Consider the following 20006-nt stretch of genomic DNA (forward strand, 5'->3'; position numbering starts at 1 on the left):
AGTAAAATGCTCTACCACTCAGCTTTACCACCCCAGCAAATTAAAGAAACCTGCCACCCACACAACAACATGCTTGGTGTATTTGACTTGAAAGTTTGCCATTGTCTGTTCAAATTTCAAAGTTTCAAACTTGGCCTTCATTGGCCTTAAGCTTCATGTAGTTGATTGTAAAGTTCAAACCTTACTTTAAATATGTATTTCACTGGGCAATTCATCAGTGAGTCAAACCTCTATAACAGTAAAAAGAGGCAGACTGACCACACACCTCAACAAAATATGTAGGCTTCATGTACTTGCCTTGAGATTTTATGACATTGTGTAGAAATCTGAAACTCTTAAACCTGGCCTTAAATGTTTTGTTCAGGGGGAACTCACATTTGAATTGGGGACCTCTTGATCTGCAGATAAAGACTTTATCACTGAGCTGTTCCAACCAGCCTGTAAAAAATGTCAGAAAGCTCAGACAACAATATGTGTCATGCATTTGACTTAAAAAATTGTAATGTCTCTTCCAATCTGAAAGCAAAAGTATCCATTTTTATACCCCACAGTGGGCACCCAGATTTGAACTGGGGACCTCTTGATCTGCAGTCAAACGCTCTACCACTGAGCTATACCCCCACAGTTGCGCAACTTTGCAGGAAACCCAAACAACACTCGGAAACATCTAGTTGGCTTTACAATTTGTGATGGTGAATTCAATTCTGAAAGTATCAAAACTATCAATATATATATTTCTCAGGGAACACACATAATTGAAAGGGAGACTTTTTCTTTAGCAGTAAAATGCTCTACCACTCAGCTTTACCACCCCAGCAAAATAAAAGAAACCTACCACTCAGACAACAACATGCTTGGTGTATTTGACTTGAAAGTTTGCCATTGGCTGTTCAAATTTCAAAGTTTCAAACTTGGCCTTCATTGGCCTTAAGCTTCATGTAGTTGTTTGGAAAGTTCAAACCTTACTTTAAATATGTATTTCACTGGGCAATTCATCAGTGAGTTAAACCTCTATAACAGTAAAAAGAGGCAGACTGACCACACACCTCAACAAAATATGTAGGCTTCATGTACTTGCCTTGAGATTTTATGACATTGTGCAGAAATCTGAAACTCTTAAACCTGGCCTTAAATGTTTTGTTCAGGGGGAACTCACATTTGAATTGGGGACCTCTTGATCTGCAGATAAAGACTTTATCACTGAGCTGTTCCAACCAGCCTGTAAAAAATGTCAGAAAGCTCAGACAACAATATGTGTCATGCATTTGACTTAAAAAATTGTAATGTCTCTTCCAATCTGAAAGCAAAAGTATCCATTTTTATACCCCACAGGGGGCACCCAGATTTGAACTGGGGACCTCTTGATCTGCAGATAAAGACTTTATCACTGAGCTGTTCCAACCAGCCTGTAAAAAATGTCAGAAAGCTCAGACAACAATATGTGTCATGCATTTGACTTAAAAAATTGTAATGTCTCTTCCAATCTGAAAGCAAAAGTATCCACTTTTATACCCCACAGGGGGCACCCAGATTTGAACTGGGGACCTCTTGATCTGCAGTTAAATGCTCTACCACTGAGCTAGACCCCCACAGTTGCACAGCTTTGCAGGAAACCCAAACAACACTCGGAAACATCTAGTTGGCTTTACAATTTGTGATGGTGAATTCAATTCTGAAAGTATCAAAACTATCAATATATATATTTCTCAGGGAACACACATAATTGAAAGGGAGACTTTTTCTTTAGCAGTAAAATGCTCTACCACTCAGCTTTACCACCCCAGCAAATTAAAGAAACCTGCCACCCACACAACAACATGCTTGGTGTATTTGACTTGAAACTTTGCCATTGGCTGTTCAAATTTCAAAGTTTCAAACTTGACAACAATATGTGTCATGCATTTGACTTAAAAAATTGTAATGTCTCTTCCAATCTGAAAGCAAAAGTATCCACTTTTATACCCCACAGGGGGCACCCAGATTTGAACTGGGGACCTCTTGATCTGCAGTTAAATGCTCTACCACTGAGCTAGACCCCCACAGTTGCACAGCTTTGCAGGAAACCCAAACAACACTCGGAAACATCTAGTTGGCTTTACAATTTGTGATGGTGAATTCAATTCTGAAAGTATCAAAACTATCAATATATATATTTCTCAGGGAACACACATAATTGAAAGGGAGACTTTTTCTTTAGCAGTAAAATGCTCTACCACTCAGCTTTACCACCCCAGCAAATTAAAGAAACCTGCCACCCACACAACAACATGCTTGGTGTATTTGACTTGAAACTTTGCCATTGGCTGTTCAAATTTCAAAGTTTCAAACTTGGCCTTCATTGGCCTTAAGCTTCATGTAGTTCATTGGAAAGTTCAAACCTTACTTTAAATATGTATTTCACTGGGCAATTCATCAGTGAGTCAAACCTCTATAACAGTAAAAAGAGGCAGACTGACCACACACCTCAACAAAATATGTAGGCTTCATGTACTTGCCTTGAGATTTTATGACATTGTGTAGAAATCTGAAACTCTTAAACCTGGCCTTAAATGTTTTGTTCAGGGGGAACTCACATTTGAATTGGGGACCTCTTGATCTGCAGATAAAGACTTTATCACTGAGCTGTTCCAACCAGCCTGTAAAAAATGTCAGAAAGCTCAGACAACAATATGTGTCATGCATTTGACTTAAAAAATTGTAATGTCTCTTCCAATCTGAAAGCAAAAGTATCCTTTTTTATACCCCACAGGGGGCACCCAGATTTGAACTGGGGACCTCTTGATCTGCAGTCAAATGCTCTACCACTGAGCTATACCCCCACAGTTGCACAGCTTTGCAGGAAACCCAAACAACACTCGGAAACATCTAGTTGGCTTTACAATTTGTGATGGTGAATTCAATTCTGAAAGTATCAAAACTATCAATATATATATTTCTCAGGGAACACACATAATTGAAAGGGAGACTTTTTCTTTAGCAGTAAAATGCTCTACCACTCAGCTTTACCACCCCAGCAAATTAAAGAAACCTGCCACCCACACAACAACATGCTTGGTGTATTTGACTTGAAAGTTTGCCATTGGCTGTTCAAATTTCAAAGTTTCAAACTTGGCCTTCATTGGCCTTAAGCTTCATGTAGTTGATTGGAAAGTTCAAACCTTACTTTAAATATGTATTTCACTGGGCAATTCATCAGTGAGTCAAACCTCTATAACAGTAAAAAGAGGCAGACTGACCACACACCTCAACAAAATATGTAGGCTTCATGTACTTGCCTTGAGATTTTATGACATTGTGTAGAAATCTGAAACTCTTAAACCTGGCCTTAAATGTTTTGTTCAGGGGGAACTCATATTTGAATTGGGGACCTCTTGATCTGCAGATAAAGACTTTATCACTGAGCTGTTCCAACCAGCCTGTAAAAAATATCTGAAAGCTCAGACAACAATATGTGTCATGCATTTGACTTAAAAAATTGTAATGTCTCTTCCAATCTGAAAGCAAAAGTATCCATTTTTATACCCCACAGGGGGCACCCAGATTTGAACTGGGGAACTCTTGATCTGCAGTCAAACGCTCTACCACTGAGCTAGACCCCCACAGTTGCACAGATTTGCAGGTAACCCGAACAACACTCGGAAACATCTAGTTGGCTTTCCAACCAGCCTGTAAAAAATGTCAGAAAGCTCAGACAACAATATGTGTCATGCATTTGACTTAAAAAATTGTAATGTCTCTTCCAATCTGAAAGCAAAAGTATCCATTTTTATACCCCACAGGGGGCACCCAGATTTGAACTGGGGACCTCTTGAGCTGCAGTCAAATGCTCTACCACTGAGCTAGACCCCAACAGTTGCACAGATTTGCAGGTAACCCGAACAACACTCGGAAACATCTAGTTGGCTTTGCAATTTGTGATGGTGAATTCAATTCTGAAAGTATCAAAACTATCAATATATATATTTCTCAGGGAACACACATAATTGAAAGGGAGACTTTTTCTTTAGCAGTAAAATGCTCTACCACTCAGCTTTACCACCCCAGCAAATTAAAGAAACCTGCCACCCACACAACAACATGCTTGGTGTATTTGACTTGAAAGTTTGCCATTGGCTGTTCAAATTTCAAAGTTTCAAACTTGGCCTTCATTGGCCTTAAGCTTCATGTAGTTGATTGGAAAGTTCAAACCTTACTTTAAATATGTATTTCACTGGGCAATTCATCAGTGAGTCAAACCTCTATAACAGTAAAAAGAGGCAGACTGACCACACACCTCAACAAAATATGTAGGCTTCATGTACTTGCCTTGAGATTTTATGACATTGTGTAGAAATCTGAAACTCTTAAACCTGGCCTTAAATGTTTTGTTCAGGGGGAACTCACATTTGAATTGGGGACCTCTTGATCTGCAGATAAAGACTTTATCACTGAGCTGTTCCAACCAGCCTGTAAAAAATGTCAGAAAGCTCAGACAGCAATATGTGTCATGCATTTGACTTAAAAAATTGTAATGTCTCTTCCAATCTGAAAGCAAAAGTACCCATTTTTATACCCCACAGGGGGCATCCAGATTTGAACAGGGGACCTCTTGATCTGCAGTCAAATGCTCTACCACTGAGCTATACCCCAACAGTTGCACAGCTTTGCAGGAAACCCAAACAACACTCGGAAACATCTAGTTGGCTTTACAATTTGTGATGGTGAATTCAATTCTGAAAGTATCAAAACTATCAATATATATATTTCTCAGGGAACACACATAATTGAAAGGGAGACTTCTTCTTTAGCAGGAAAAATGCTCTACCACTCAGCTTTACCACCCCAGCAAATTAAAGAAACCTGCCACCCAGAAAACAACATGCTTGGTGTATTTGACTTGAAAGTTTGCCATTGGCTGTTCAAATTTCAAAGTTTCAAACTTGACAACAATATGTGTCATGCATTTGACTTAAAAATTGTAATGTCTCTTCCAATCTGAAAGCAAAAGTATCCATTTTTATACCACACAGGGGGCACCCAGATTTGAACTGGGGACCTCTTGATCTGCAGTCAAATGCTCTACCACTGAGCTAGACCCCCACAGTAGCACAGCTTTGCAGGAAACCCAAACAACACTCGGAAACATCTAGTTGGCTTTACAATTTGTGATGGTGAATTCAATTCTGAAAGTATCAAAACTATCAATATATATATTTCTCAGGGAACACACATAATTGAAAGGGAGACTTTTTCTTTAGCAGTAAAATGCTCTACCACTCAGCTTTACCACCCCAGCAAACTAAAGAAGCCTGCCACCCACACAACAACATGCTTGGTGTATTTGACTTGAAAGTTTGCCATTGGCTGTTCAAATTTCAAAGTTTCAAAGTTGGCCTTCATTGGCCTTAAGCTTCATGTAGCTGATTGGAAAGTTCAAACCTTACTTTAAATATGTATTTCACTGGGCAATTCATCAGTGAGTCAAACCTCTATAACAGTAAAAAGAGGCAGACTGACCACACACCTCAACAAAATATGTAGGCTTCATGTACTTGCCTTGAGATTTTATGACATTGTGTAGAAATCTGAAACTCTTAAACCTGGCCTTAAATGTTTTGTTCAGGGGGAACTCACATTTGAATTGGGGACCTCTTGATCTGCAGATAAAGACTTTATCACTGAGCTGTTCCAACCAGCCTGTAAAAAATGTCAGAAAGCTCAGACAACAATATGTGTCATGCATTTGACTTAAAAAATTGTAATGTCTCTTCCAATCTGAAAGCAAAAGTATCCTTTTTTATACCCCACAGGGGGCACCCAGATTTGAACTGGGGACCTCTTGATCTGCAGTCAAATGCTCTACCACTGAGCTATACCCCCACAGTTGCACAGCTTTGCAGGAAACCCAAACAACACTCGGAAACATCTAGTTGGCTTTACAATTTGTGATGGTGAATTCAATTCTGAAAGTATCAAAACTATCAATATATATATTTCTCAGGGAACACACATAATTGAAAGGGAGACTCTTTCTTCAGCAGTAAAATGCTCTACCACTCAGCTTTACCACCCCAGCAAATTAAAGAAACCTGCCACCCACACAACAACATGCTTGGTGTATTTGACTTGAAAGTTTGTCATTGGCTGTTCAAATTTCAAAGTTTCAAACTTGGCCTTCATTGGCCTTAAGCTTCATGTAGTTGATTGGAAAGTTCAAACCTTACTTTAAATATGTTTTTAACTGGGCAATTCATCAGTGAGTCAAACCTCTATAACAGTAAAAAGAGGCAGACTGACCACACACCTCAACAAAATATGTAGGCTTCATGTACTTGCCTTGAGATTTTATGACATTGTGTAGAAATCTGAAACTCTTAAACCTGGCCTTAAATGTTTTGTTCAGGGGGAACTCACATTTGAATTGGGGACCTCTTGATCTGCAGATAAAGACTTTATCACTGAGCTGTTCCAACCAGCCTGTAAAAAATGTCAGAAAGCTCAGACAACAATATGTGTCATGCATTTGACTTAAAAAATTGTAATGTCTCTTCCAATCTGAAAGCAAAAGTATCCTTTTTTATACCCCACAGGGGGCACCCAGATTTGAACTGGGGACCTCTTGATCTGCAGTCAAAAGCTCTACCACTGAGCTAGACCCCCACAGTAGCACAGCTTTGCAGGAAACCCAAACAACACTCGGAAACATCTAGTTGGCTTTACAATTTGTGATGGTGAATTCAATTCTGAAAGTATCAAAACTATCAATATATATATTTCTCAGGGAACACACATAATTGAAAGGGAGACTTTTTCTTTAGCAGTAAAATGCTCTACCACTCAGCTTTACCACCCCAGCAAACTAAAGAAACCTGCCACCCACACAACAACATGCTTGGTGTATTTGACTTGAAAGTTTGCCATTGGCTGTTCAAATTTCAAAGTTTCAAACTTGGCCTTCATTGGCCTTAAGCTTCATGTAGCTGATTGGAAAGTTCAAACCTTACTTTAAATATGTATTTCACTGGGCAATTCATCAGTGAGTCAAACCTCTATAACAGTAAAAAGAGGCAGACTGACCACACACCTCAACAAAATATGTAGGCTTCATGTACTTGCCTTGAGATTTTATGACATTGTGTAGAAATCTGAAACTCTTAAACCTGTCCTTAAATGTTTTGTTCAGGGGGAACTCACATTTGAATTGGGGACCTCTTGATCTGCAGATAAAGACTTTATCACTGAGCTGTTCCAACCAGCCTGTAAAAAATGTCAGAAAGCTCAGACAACAATATGTGTCATGCATTTGACTTAAAAAATTGTAATGTCTCTTCCAATCTGAAAGCAAAAGTATCCATTTTTATACCCCACAGGGGGCACCCAGATTTGAACTGGGGACCTCTTGATCTGCAGTCAAATGCTCTACCACTGAGCTATACCCCCACAGTTGCACAGCTTTGCAGGAAACCCAAACAACACTCGGAAACATCTAGTTGGCTTTACAATTTGTGATGGTGAATTCAATTCTGAAAGTATCAAAACTATCAATATATATATTTCTCAGGGAACACACATAATTGAAAGGGAGACTTTTTCTTTAGCAGTAAAATGCTCTACCACTCAGCTTTACCACCCCAGCAAATTAAAGAAACCTGCCACCCACACAACAACATGCTTGGTGTATTTGACTTGAAAGTTTGCCATTGTCTGTTCAAATTTCAAAGTTTCAAACTTGGCCTTCATTGGCCTTAGGCTTCATGTAGTTGATTGGAAAGTTCAAACCTTACTTTAAATATGTATTTCACTGGGCAATTCATCAGTGAGTTAAACCTCTATAACAGTAAAAAGAGGCAGACTGACCACACACCTCAACAAAATATGTAGGCTTCATGTACTTGCCTTGAGATTTTATGACATTGTGTAGAAATCTGAAACTCTTAAACCTGTCCTTAAATGTTTTGTTCAGGGGGAACTCACATTTGAATTGGGGACCTCTTGATCTGCAGATAAAGACTTTATCACTGAGCTGTTCCAACCAGCCTGTAAAAAATGTCAGAAAGCTCAGACAACAATATGTGTCATGCATTTGACTTAAAAAATTGTAATGTCTCTTCCAATCTGAAAGCAAAAGTATCCATTTTTATACCCCACAGGGGGCACCCAGATTTGAACTGGGGACCTCTTGATCTGCAGTCAAATGCTCTACCACTGAGCTATACCCCCACAGTTGCACAGCTTTGCAGGAAACCCAAACAACACTCGGAAACATCTAGTTGGCTTTACAATTTGTGATGGTGAATTCAATTCTGAAAGTATTAAAACTATCAATATATATATTTCTCAGGGAACACACATAATTGAAAGGGAGACTCTTTCTTTAGCAGTAAAATGCTCTACCACTCAGCTTTACCACCCCAGCAAATTAAAGAAACCTGCCACCCACACAACAACATGCTTGGTGTATTTGACTTGAAAGTTTGCCATTGTTTGTTCAAATTTCAAAGTTTCAAACTTGGCCTTCATTGGCCTTAGGCTTCATGTAGTTGATTGGAAAGTTCAAACCTTACTTTAAATATGTATTTCACTGGGCAATTCATCAGTGAGTTAAACCTCTATAACAGTAAAAAGAGGCAGACTGACCACACACCTCAACAAAATATGTAGGCTTCATGTACTTGCCTTGAGATTTTATGACATTGTGTAGAAATCTGAAACTCTTAAACCTGTCCTTAAATGTTTTGTTCAGGGGGAACTCACATTTGAATTGGGGACCTCTTGATCTGCAGATAAAGACTTTATCACTGAGCTGTTCCAACCAGCCTGTAAAAAATGTCAGAAAGCTCAGACAACAATATGTGTCATGCATTTGACTTAAAAAATTGTAATGTCTCTTCCAATCTGAAAGCAAAAGTATCCATTTTTATACCCCACAGGGGGCACCCAGATTTGAACTGGGGACCTCTTGATCTGCAGTCAAATGCTCTACCACTGAGCTATACCCCCACAGTTGCACAGCTTTGCAGGAAACCCAAACAACACTCGGAAACATCTAGTTGGCTTTACAATTTGTGATGGTGAATTCAATTCTGAAAGTATTAAAACTATCAATATATATATTTCTCAGGGAACACACATAATTGAAAGGGAGACTCTTTCTTTAGCAGTAAAATGCTCTACCACTCAGCTTTACCACCCCAGCAAATTAAAGAAACCTGCCACCCACACAACAACATGCTTGGTGTATTTGACTTGAAAGTTTGCCATTGTTTGTTCAAATTTCAAAGTTTCAAACTTGGCCTTCATTGGCCTTAAGCTTCATGTAGTTGATTGGAAAGTTAAAACCTTTCTTTAAATATGTATTTCACTGGGCAATTCATCAGTGAGTCAAACCTCTATAACAGTAAAAAGAGGCAGACTGACCACACACCTCAACAAAATATGTAGGCTTCATGTACTTGCCTTTAGATTTTATGACATTGTGTAGAAATCTGAAACTCTTAAACCTGTCCTTAAATGTTTTGTTCAGGGGGAACTCACATTTGAATTGGGGACCTCTTGATCTGCAGATAAAGACTTTATCACTGAGCTGTTCCAACCAGCCTGTAAAAAATGTCAGAAAGCTCAGACAACAATATGTGTCATGCATTTGACTTAAAAAATTGTAATGTCTCTTCCAATCTGAAAGCAAAAGTACCCTTTTTATAGCCCACAGGGGGCACCCAGATTTGAACTGGGGACCTCTTGATCTGCAGTCAAATGCTCTACCACTGAGCTATACCCCCACAGTTGCACAGCTTTGCAGGAAACCCAAACAACACTCGGAAACATCTAGTTGGCTTTACAATTTGTGATGGTGAATTCAATTCTGAAAGTATCAAAACTATCTATATATATTTTTCTCAGGGAACACATATAATTGAAAGGGAGACTTTTTCTTTAGCAGTAAAATGCTCTACCACTCAGCTTTACCACCCCAGCAAATTAAAGAAACCTGCCACCCACACAACAACATGCTTGGTGTATTTGACTTGAAAGTTTGCCATTGTCTGTTCAAATTTCAAAGTTTCAAACTTGGCCTTCATTGGCCTTAAGCTTCATGTAGTTGATTGTAAAGTTCAAACCTTACTTTAAATATGTATTTCACTGGGCAATTCATCAGTGAGTCAAACCTCTATAACAGTAAAAAGAGGCAGACTGACCACACACCTCAACAAAATATGTAGGCTTCATGTACTTGCCTTGAGATTTTATGACATTGTGTAGAAATCTGAAACTCTTAAACCTGGCCTTAAATGTTTTGTTCAGGGGGAACTCACATTTGAATTGGGGACCTCTTGATCTGCAGATAAAGACTTTATCACTGAGCTGTTCCAACCAGCCTGTAAAAAATGTCAGAAAGCTCAGACAACAATATGTGTCATGCATTTGACTTAAAAAATTGTAATGTCTCTTCCAATCTGAAAGCAAAAGTATCCATTTTTATACCCCACAGTGGGCACCCAGATTTGAACTGGGGACCTCTTGATCTGCAGTCAAACGCTCTACCACTGAGCTATACCCCCACAGTTGCGCAACTTTGCAGGAAACCCAAACAACACTCGGAAACATCTAGTTGGCTTTACAATTTGTGATGGTGAATTCAATTCTGAAAGTATCAAAACTATCAATATATATATTTCTCAGGGAACACACATAATTGAAAGGGAGACTTTTTCTTTAGCAGTAAAATGCTCTACCACTCAGCTTTACCACCCCAGCAAAATAAAAGAAACCTACCACTCAGACAACAACATGCTTGGTGTATTTGACTTGAAAGTTTGCCATTGGCTGTTCAAATTTCAAAGTTTCAAACTTGGCCTTCATTGGCCTTAAGCTTCATGTAGTTGTTTGGAAAGTTCAAACCTTACTTTAAATATGTATTTCACTGGGCAATTCATCAGTGAGTTAAACCTCTATAACAGTAAAAAGAGGCAGACTGACCACACACCTCAACAAAATATGTAGGCTTCATGTACTTGCCTTGAGATTTTATGACATTGTGCAGAAATCTGAAACTCTTAAACCTGGCCTTAAATGTTTTGTTCAGGGGGAACTCACATTTGAATTGGGGACCTCTTGATCTGCAGATAAAGACTTTATCACTGAGCTGTTCCAACCAGCCTGTAAAAAATGTCAGAAAGCTCAGACAACAATATGTGTCATGCATTTGACTTAAAAAATTGTAATGTCTCTTCCAATCTGAAAGCAAAAGTATCCATTTTTATACCCCACAGGGGGCACCCAGATTTGAACTGGGGACCTCTTGATCTGCAGATAAAGACTTTATCACTGAGCTGTTCCAACCAGCCTGTAAAAAATGTCAGAAAGCTCAGACAACAATATGTGTCATGCATTTGACTTAAAAAATTGTAATGTCTCTTCCAATCTGAAAGCAAAAGTATCCACTTTTATACCCCACAGGGGGCACCCAGATTTGAACTGGGGACCTCTTGATCTGCAGTCAAATGCTCTACCACTGAGCTAGACCCCCACAGTTGCACAGCTTTGCAGGAAACCCAAACAACACTCGGAAACATCTAGTTGGCTTTACAATTTGTGATGGTGAATTCAATTCTGAAAGTATCAAAACTATCAATATATATATTTCTCAGGGAACACACATAATTGAAAGGGAGACTTTTTCTTTAGCAGTAAAATGCTCTACCACTCAGCTTTACCACCCCAGCAAATTAAAGAAACCTGCCACCCACACAACAACATGCTTGGTGTATTTGACTTGAAACTTTGCCATTGGCTGTTCAAATTTCAAAGTTTCAAACTTGACAACAATATGTGTCATGCATTTGACTTAAAAAATTGTAATGTCTCTTCCAATCTGAAAGCAAAAGTATCCACTTTTATACCCCACAGGGGGCACCCAGATTTGAACTGGGGACCTCTTGATCTGCAGTTAAATGCTCTACCACTGAGCTAGACCCCCACAGTTGCACAGCTTTGCAGGAAACCCAAACAACACTCGGAAACATCTAGTTGGCTTTACAATTTGTGATGGTGAATTCAATTCTGAAAGTATCAAAACTATCAATATATATATTTCTCAGGGAACACACATAATTGAAAGGGAGACTTTTTCTTTAGCAGTAAAATGCTCTACCACTCAGCTTTACCACCCCAGCAAATTAAAGAAACCTGCCACCCACACAACAACATGCTTGGTGTATTTGACTTGAAACTTTGCCATTGGCTGTTCAAATTTCAAAGTTTCAAACTTGGCCTTCATTGGCCTTAAGCTTCATGTAGTTGACTGTAAAGTTCAAATCTTACTTTAAATATGTATTTCACTGGGCAATTCATCAGTGAGTTAAACCTCTATAACAGTAAAAAGAGGCAGACTGACCACACACTTCAACAAAATATGTAGGCTTCATGTACTTGCCTTGAGATTTTATGACATTGTGTAGAAATCTAAAACTCTTAAACCTGGCCTTAAATGTTTTGTTCAGGGGGAACTCACATTTGAATTGGGGACCACTTGATCTGCAGATAAAGACTTTATCACTGAGCTGTTCCAACCAGCCTGTAAAAAATGTCAGAAAGCTCAGACAATATGTGTCATGCATTTGACTTAAAAAATTGTAATGTCTCTTCCAATCTGAAAGCAAAAGTATCCATTTTTATGCCCCACAGGGGGCACCCAGATTTGAACTGGGGACCTCTTGATCTGCAGATAAAGACTCTATCACTGAGCTGTTCCAACCAGTCTGTAAAAAAATTCAGAAAGCTCAGACAACATTATGTGTCATGCAGTTGACTTAAAAATGTGTAATGTCTCTTCCAATCTGAAAGCAAAACTAACCATTTTCATACCCCACAGGGGGCACCCAGATTTGAACTGGGGACCTCTTGATCTGCAGTCAAATGCTCTACCACTGAGCTATACCCCCACAGTTGCACAGCATAGCAGGAAACCCAGACAACACTCGGAAACATCTAGTTGGCTTTACAATTTGTGATGGTGACTTCAATTCTGAAAGTATCAAAACTATCAATATATATATATATTTCTCAGTGAACACCCATATTTGAAAGGGAGACTCTTTGTTCAGCAGTAAAACGCTCTACCACTCAGCTTTACCACCCCAGCAATTTAAAGAAACCTGCCACTCAGACAACAACATGCTTGGTGTATTTGACTTGAAAGTTTGCCATTGTCTGTTCAAATTTCAAAGTTTCAAAGCTGGCCTTCATTGGCCTTAAGATTCCGGTTCTAGATTAGAAAGTTCAAACCTTACTTTAAATATGTATTTCACTGGGCAATTCATCAGTGAGTTAAACCTCTATAACAGTAAAAAGAGGCAGACTGACCACACACCTCAACAAAATATGTAGGCTTCATGTACTTGCCTTGAGATTTTATGACATTGTGTAGAAATCTGAAACTCTTAAACCTGGCCTTAAATGTTTTGTTCAGGGGGAACTCACATTTGAATTGGGGACCTCTTGATCTGCAGATAAAGACTCTATCACTGAGCTGTTCCAACCAGTCTGTAAAAAATGTCAGAAAGCTCAGACAACATTATGTGTCATGCAGTTGACTTAAAAATGTGTAATGTCTCTTCCAATCTGAAAGCAAAAATATCCATTTTTAAACCCCACAGGGGGCACCCAGATTTGAACTGGGGACCTCTTGATCTGCAGTCAAATGCTCTACCACTGAGCTATACCCCTACAGTTGCGCAACTTTGCAGGAAACCCATACAACACTCAGAAACATCTAGTTGGCTTTACAATTTGTGATGGTGAATTCAATTCTGAAAGTATCAAAACTATCAATATATATATATTTCTCAGGGAACACACATAATTGAAAGGGAGACTCTTTCTTCAGCAGTAAAATGCTCTACCACTCAGCTTTACCACCTCAGCAAATTAAAGAAACCTGCCACCCACACAACAACATGCTTGGTGTATTTGACTTGAAAGTTTGCCATTGTCTGTTCAAATTTCAAAGTTTCAAACTTGGCTTTCATTGGCCTTAAGCTTCATGTAGTTGATTGGAAAGTTCAAACCTTACTTTAAATATGTATTTCACTGGGCAATTCATCAGTGAGTTAAACCTCTATAACAGTAAAAAGAGGCAGACTGACCACACACCTCAACAAAATATGTAGGCTTCATGTACTTGCCTTGAGATTTTATGACATTGTGTAGAAATCTGAAACTCTTAAACCTGGCCTTAAATGTTTTGTTCAGGGGGAACTCACATTTGAATTGGGGACCTCTTGATCTGCAGATAAAGACTCTATCACTGAGCTGTTCCAACCAGCCTGTAAAAAATGGAAGAAAGCTCAGACAACAATATGTGTCATGCATTTCACTTAAAAATTTCTAATGTCTCTTCCAATCTGAAAGCAAAACTATCCATTTTTATACCCCACAGGGGGCACCCAGATTTGAACTGGGGACCTCTTGATCTGCAGTCAAATGCTCTACCACTGAGCTATACCCCAACAGTTGCACAGCATTGTAGGAAACCCAGACAACACTCGGAAACATCTAGTTGGCTTTACAATTTGTGATGGTGACTTCAATTCTGAAAGTATCAAAACTATCAATATATATATATATTTCTCAAGGAACACACATAATTGAAAGGGAGACTCTTTCTTCAGCAGTAAAATGCTCTACCACTCAGCTTTACCACCCCAGCAAAATAAAAGAAACCTACCACTCAGACAACAACATGCTTGGTGTATTTGACTTGAAAGTTTGCCATTTTCTGTTCAAATTTCAAAGTTTCAAACTTGGCCTTCATTGGCCTTAAGCTTCATGTAGTTGATTGGAAAGTTCAAACCTTACTTTAAATATGTATTTCACTGAGCAATTCATCAGTGAGTTAAACCTCTATAACAGTAAAAAGAGGCAGACTGACCACACACCTCAACAAAATATGTAGGCTTCATGTACTTGCCTTGAGATTTTATGACATTGTGTAGAAATCTGAAACTCTTAAACCTGGCCTTAAATGTTTTGTTCAGGGGGAACTCACATTTGAATTGGGGACCTCTTGATCTGCAGATAAAGACTCTATCCCTGAGCTGTTCCAACCAGCCTGTAAAAAATGGCAGAAAGCTCAGACAACAATATGTGTCATGCATTTGACTTAAAAAATTGTAATGTCTATTCCAATCTGAAAGCAAAACTACCTATTTTTATACCCCACAGGGGCCACCCAGATTTGAACTGAGGACCTCTTGATCTGCAGTCAAATGCTCTACCACTGAGCTATACCCCCACAGTTGCACAGCTTTGCATGAAACCCAGACAACACTCAGAAAGATCTAGTTGGCTTTACAATTTGTGATGGTGACTTCAATTCTGAAAGTATCAAAACTATCAATATATATATATATTTCTCAGGGAAAACCCATATTTGAAAGGGAGACTCTTTGTTCAGCAGTAAAACGCTCTACCACTCAGCTTTACCACCCCAGCAAATTAAAGAAACCTGCCACTCAGACAACAACATGCTTGGTGTATTTGACTTGAAAGTTTGCCATTGTCTGTTCAAATTTCAAAGTTTCAAACTTGGCCTTCATTGGCCTTAAGCTTCATGTAGTTGATTGGAAAGTTCAAACCTTACTTTAAATATGTATTTCACTGGGCAATTCATCAGTGAGTTAAACCTCTATAACAGTAAAAAGAGGCAGACTGACCACACACCTCAACAAAATATGTAGGCTTCATGTACTTGCCTTGAGATTTTATGACATTGTGTAGAAATCTGAAAATCTTAAACCTGGCCTTAAATGTTTTGTTCAGGGGGAACTCACATTTGAATTGGGGACCTCTTGATCTGCAGATAAAGACTCTATCACTGAGCTGTTCCAACCAGCCTGTAAAAAATGTCAGAAAGCTCAGACAACAATATGTGTCATGCATTTCACTTAAAAATTTGTAATGTCTCTTCCAATCTGAAAGCAAAACTATCCATTTTTATACCCCACAGGGGGCACCCAGATTTCTAGCGTCTCTCCAAGAATGCAACATATTGTACACTACAAAGTTATCAGAGACTCCAAACTCCTCACAGTGTGTTCTGTTAGTTTAGGGTCCTGTTCTCTCGTATACCGCTCAGCTACCTCCCAGTCCCAGGTGTGCTACTTTACCCGGTTTGTGTTTCTGTTCCTTACTTTCCAGTTTTGTCCACTAGATTCCTGAACCTCTGATTTAGCTTTGCGTGTCTGTTTTGTTCCCCTGTGTCCCGTTTTTCATTAAAGTCCTGCATCCCTGCAAGTGTTTCCCTGTGTTCACTGATCCTGACCCAGCATGACACACATTCAACATTACTAAAATCAGTCCAGTCGTGTATTTTTACTAAAATAATTTGATACATAATCTAATATAATTCTGGTGAAACGTAAACATTCAAATATTTACATGAATCTCAAAGATTTCTTTAGTAAACAGAGCAAGTCTTACTGACTCAACACATGGATGGCATGTAATACATTATTTTTATTAGAGACCAACAGTGCATTAAGTGTCAACAATAAAAGTGCATGTTTATAGTTTTTCACTGAAAAAAAAAGTTAAAAAAAGTTTGACAAAAATAAATGAAAATAAAACACTCAGAGTCTGAAAAACTGAAAAAACAAAGAGCATTATGTTTAAAGAATGACTTTAGGAAAATGAATTAATTTTATACATCGCTAACATCGCTAAATCTGAAAACACGTCTCTGACAAACTGTACTGTGCTCACTGTTTACAGTCATATTTACAAAGGTTTTGAAGACTGATCCTTGAATCCAGACTGGCCCAGTATGCAGTCTAAGAACAAGTCATTTTAGCACAGCAGAAGATAACGCTTTTTAATTTATAGTAAAATCTTCAAATAACAAAGTAAAAACTAATGTAGTAAATATGTGAACATAAAGAACATTTTTTCTTATGGGCAGATTTCTAGCAAACAGGAACTCAAGTATTCACCAGATTTCAGCAAAAGCCTCAGACACAATGAACAGCAGGACAGCAGCTCAGAAAAGCTGCTTTTTAGAGTGAATAAACAATCTCCTCAGATCTAGAAGTTTAGGACACTCTGTCTGCACACCATTATCTTCAGGACAGGATTAACGTAGCTGTCGCTCAGGTCATCTTTATTCACGTCCTGCAAATTCATAAATAAAACAGCGTATAAGATAATGTTATATCCATGCAGTGGTGGACAGTAACTCAGTAAATGTAATTCATTAAATAAACAATGACTTCAGTACAGTATCTTTACTCAAGTATTTCTATTTTGAGTGACATTTTACTTCAACTCCTACGTTTCCAAGACGTAAGGGTGGTCCATGTCTTGAAAGAACGGGGCATCACTGTATAAACATGGTCCTGACAGGCTAGGACCCCCATGTCCATGCTTCAGTCTGTAGCGTCTCAGCAGGTCTAGTCTTCTAGATTATTAAAGCTACAGATTTTACATGAGCAGCTCATTTAAGGTGACCTAGAAAACAGTACAAATCTGTAAGCAGTGAATTTAGTAGATTTAATTAGGGACAATTTGCCCTTTTAAAATGCTATAGACAACATTAACTGTAGGAATTAGAAAATTCATTCAAATGATTTACGTACCTTCACATGCAGTCGTAACTGCAAATCTTCAGGTTTTCTACCAAAAGTCTGTTTAAAATAACATGAAAGTGCAAGTTAGACAGTGAAGAAATAGAAAAATATATATTAGAAAAGCCCAGTTTAAACACTGCAAAGCATTAAAATCCAGTTGTACATTTCTCTTACAGAACTGAGGGTTTTGCCTCAATCTGAATCTGATAGAGGATCAATACTCTGATCAGCTGCTGTTCAATAAAGAAGGGTTGTGGCACTTCAAACTTTTTAGGATTTATTAAGCTGCCTTTTAGATAAAAAGGGTCAAAATGCCACACAGCACTGAGATGTTAGATTAAGTCAGTTGTTCTCAAAGTTTTCAGGGCTTTATTTCAGGCGGTCTGTAGAGCAGAGCTCCCTCACACACAGACCTGCTCTCAGTGCTTTATACAGCCTGTAGACCAGCACTGAAGGGCTGGGAACCAGCTCACCCATTCAAACTGCAGAACAATCATTTAGCTGGATTAAAGCCTCATATCTCCAGTCTCTGATTGTAAATGTGAAAACTGCTCCAGCAGCTGAAATCCAGGCTAAAAGCTGATGTTGTTGGTCAGGCGGTTTGAGTCAAGGCTTTTCTACATAAAGAAAGAGGCCTTCATTCACCCGCCCGCTCACGGAGAGCAGCGGAGAGAGTGGAGCACCATAACCACACACAGAGAGAAGGGCTGTTAGTCAGAGGAGGTCAGATCGGGTTAAAACGCTTTATTAGTTTTATTACTTCTCATTTCTGCTCAGAAAACGTGGCTTTAATGGTGAAGGTGTGATATTATCAGTGCTGCCGCTTTGGCAGAGCTGAGGTGATTTAGAGAGTCGTGCTCTAGGTTTAGTCAGTCAGGTGCAGAGCTCTCCTCTCTGAATCATTAGAATGATTTTATCTTCATCTAGATGGAAATAAACACGTGTGGAGAGTTTATCACATTCCCTTTAGTCTCGTTTGTTTAGTAGTTTGTAAAGTTTGCAGCAGTTTTACACAAATAAGTGAATAGTAGTGAACCAAGCTAAGCTAAGATAAGCTAATCTAGCTCTACCGGAGCTGTTGCAGTCTGCAGCTCTGGGGTTAAAACAAGCTGCTCAACAAAATATCTTCAGAATAAAATTATATTTATGTAAGATTATATTTATGTAAGATTATATTTATGTAAGATTATATTTATGAAATATTATATTTGTGAAAGTAAGATTATATTTATGAAAGTAAGATTATATTTATGAAGGATCATATTTATGTAAGATTATATTTATGAAATATTATATTTATGTTAAATTATATTTATGTTAAATTATATTTATGTTAAATTATATTTATGTGAGTAAGATTATATTTATGTGAGTAAGATTATATTTATTTAATATTGAAATCATCAAGTCTGTTAGAAATCACCTGAGTTTTGCTCATTGTTTTCAGCATTACACTGAAGTGACTGGCTGAAGTAAGTTAGCTGAGGCAGAAAGCATAGAGGAGATCACGTCAGTCTGGCCAATTTATAACTTTCTTTTTTATAGTATATTTTATCTGTGTAAATTTGTACTCATAACAGAGAAATAATATTATTGTATTTTTATTTTATCAATAAAATTTTTGTCAAACTTGCATAATTTTCAAAAATATTTCTAGTGCTACATTTATTTGAAAGAGACTAAAGTAGACTATGCTACCATATAGGTGAACAACATGTCAGTCTGGGCAATTTATATATATATATGGACCTTAGCTTTTCTGACAAAACAAAAAGTATTTGTGATTGAATTCTATATATATGTAATATATATTTTAAATAACATCACTGTCACCACCTTTATTCATTTGAATCTCTCTTATTTTATTATTTTGAGATGGATGGAGACAAGGCTCAATATGCATGTCTTGTGGAGTCTGAAGAGGAGACAGCGACTAGGCCCTGACGAGCTTAGGCTTATCGCTGAACATGACAGTGATGAAGACCATGAAGGCGGAGCTGCTGGATGAAGAGGAAGAAAAGGATGATGAAGAACAAGATGAGCAGAGGGATCAACCAACTACCTCTTATCAGTAAATACATGTATTCAAAGTGTTTGTACACATTTACATATTGGGAAACCAGATCTCTTCACGGTTCATAGGCCAAGTTATTCATGTCCCGTGACTGTTTCAAGGAATTGATGGCAGCCCTTCATGGTGTAAATCCTGCCACGGAAAATAGCTGTGATCAGCTTAGGAAGTTGTGTTACTTGATGGACCACCTCAAAACCAAGTGTCAGCAGCTTTTCCAGGCTGATGAAAATCTGAGTACAGACGAGAGAATCATAAATCAAAAATTCCCTCAGAATTCAAGCAGTATATGAAGGGCAAACCTGGAGTTTTTAAATTGCGGGTCATTGCAACTT

At 38.3% G+C, this 20006-nt stretch overlaps 10 non-coding genes across 10 annotated transcripts; all 10 read right to left on the reverse strand.

Moving 5' to 3' along the window:
- Positions 1-549: 549 nt before the first annotated feature.
- trnac-gca (transfer RNA cysteine (anticodon GCA)) lies at positions 550-621 on the reverse strand. The gene has a single exon. It is a non-coding gene; the product is annotated as a tRNA-Cys (tRNA).
- A 2126-nt stretch (positions 622-2747) lies between these two features.
- trnac-gca (transfer RNA cysteine (anticodon GCA)) lies at positions 2748-2819 on the reverse strand. Its single transcript has one exon. It is a non-coding gene; the product is annotated as a tRNA-Cys (tRNA).
- A 2968-nt stretch (positions 2820-5787) lies between these two features.
- Positions 5788-5859, reverse strand: trnac-gca (transfer RNA cysteine (anticodon GCA)). The gene has a single exon. It is a non-coding gene; the product is annotated as a tRNA-Cys (tRNA).
- A 1488-nt stretch (positions 5860-7347) lies between these two features.
- Positions 7348-7419, reverse strand: trnac-gca (transfer RNA cysteine (anticodon GCA)). The gene has a single exon. It is a non-coding gene; the product is annotated as a tRNA-Cys (tRNA).
- Positions 7420-8127: 708 nt separating this feature from the next.
- trnac-gca (transfer RNA cysteine (anticodon GCA)) lies at positions 8128-8199 on the reverse strand. The gene has a single exon. It is a non-coding gene; the product is annotated as a tRNA-Cys (tRNA).
- Positions 8200-8907: 708 nt separating this feature from the next.
- trnac-gca (transfer RNA cysteine (anticodon GCA)) lies at positions 8908-8979 on the reverse strand. Its single transcript has one exon. It is a non-coding gene; the product is annotated as a tRNA-Cys (tRNA).
- Positions 8980-9686: 707 nt separating this feature from the next.
- On the reverse strand, positions 9687-9758 carry trnac-gca (transfer RNA cysteine (anticodon GCA)). The gene has a single exon. It is a non-coding gene; the product is annotated as a tRNA-Cys (tRNA).
- Positions 9759-10466: 708 nt separating this feature from the next.
- Positions 10467-10538, reverse strand: trnac-gca (transfer RNA cysteine (anticodon GCA)). Its single transcript has one exon. It is a non-coding gene; the product is annotated as a tRNA-Cys (tRNA).
- A 2310-nt stretch (positions 10539-12848) lies between these two features.
- Positions 12849-12920, reverse strand: trnac-gca (transfer RNA cysteine (anticodon GCA)). Its single transcript has one exon. It is a non-coding gene; the product is annotated as a tRNA-Cys (tRNA).
- Positions 12921-13632: 712 nt separating this feature from the next.
- On the reverse strand, positions 13633-13704 carry trnac-gca (transfer RNA cysteine (anticodon GCA)). Its single transcript has one exon. It is a non-coding gene; the product is annotated as a tRNA-Cys (tRNA).
- Between the last annotated feature and the right edge of the window lie 6302 nt (positions 13705-20006).

This window comes from Salminus brasiliensis, chromosome 3, assembly GCF_030463535.1.
Source record: "Salminus brasiliensis chromosome 3, fSalBra1.hap2, whole genome shotgun sequence".
Taxonomy (NCBI): Eukaryota; Metazoa; Chordata; class Actinopteri; order Characiformes; family Bryconidae; genus Salminus; species Salminus brasiliensis.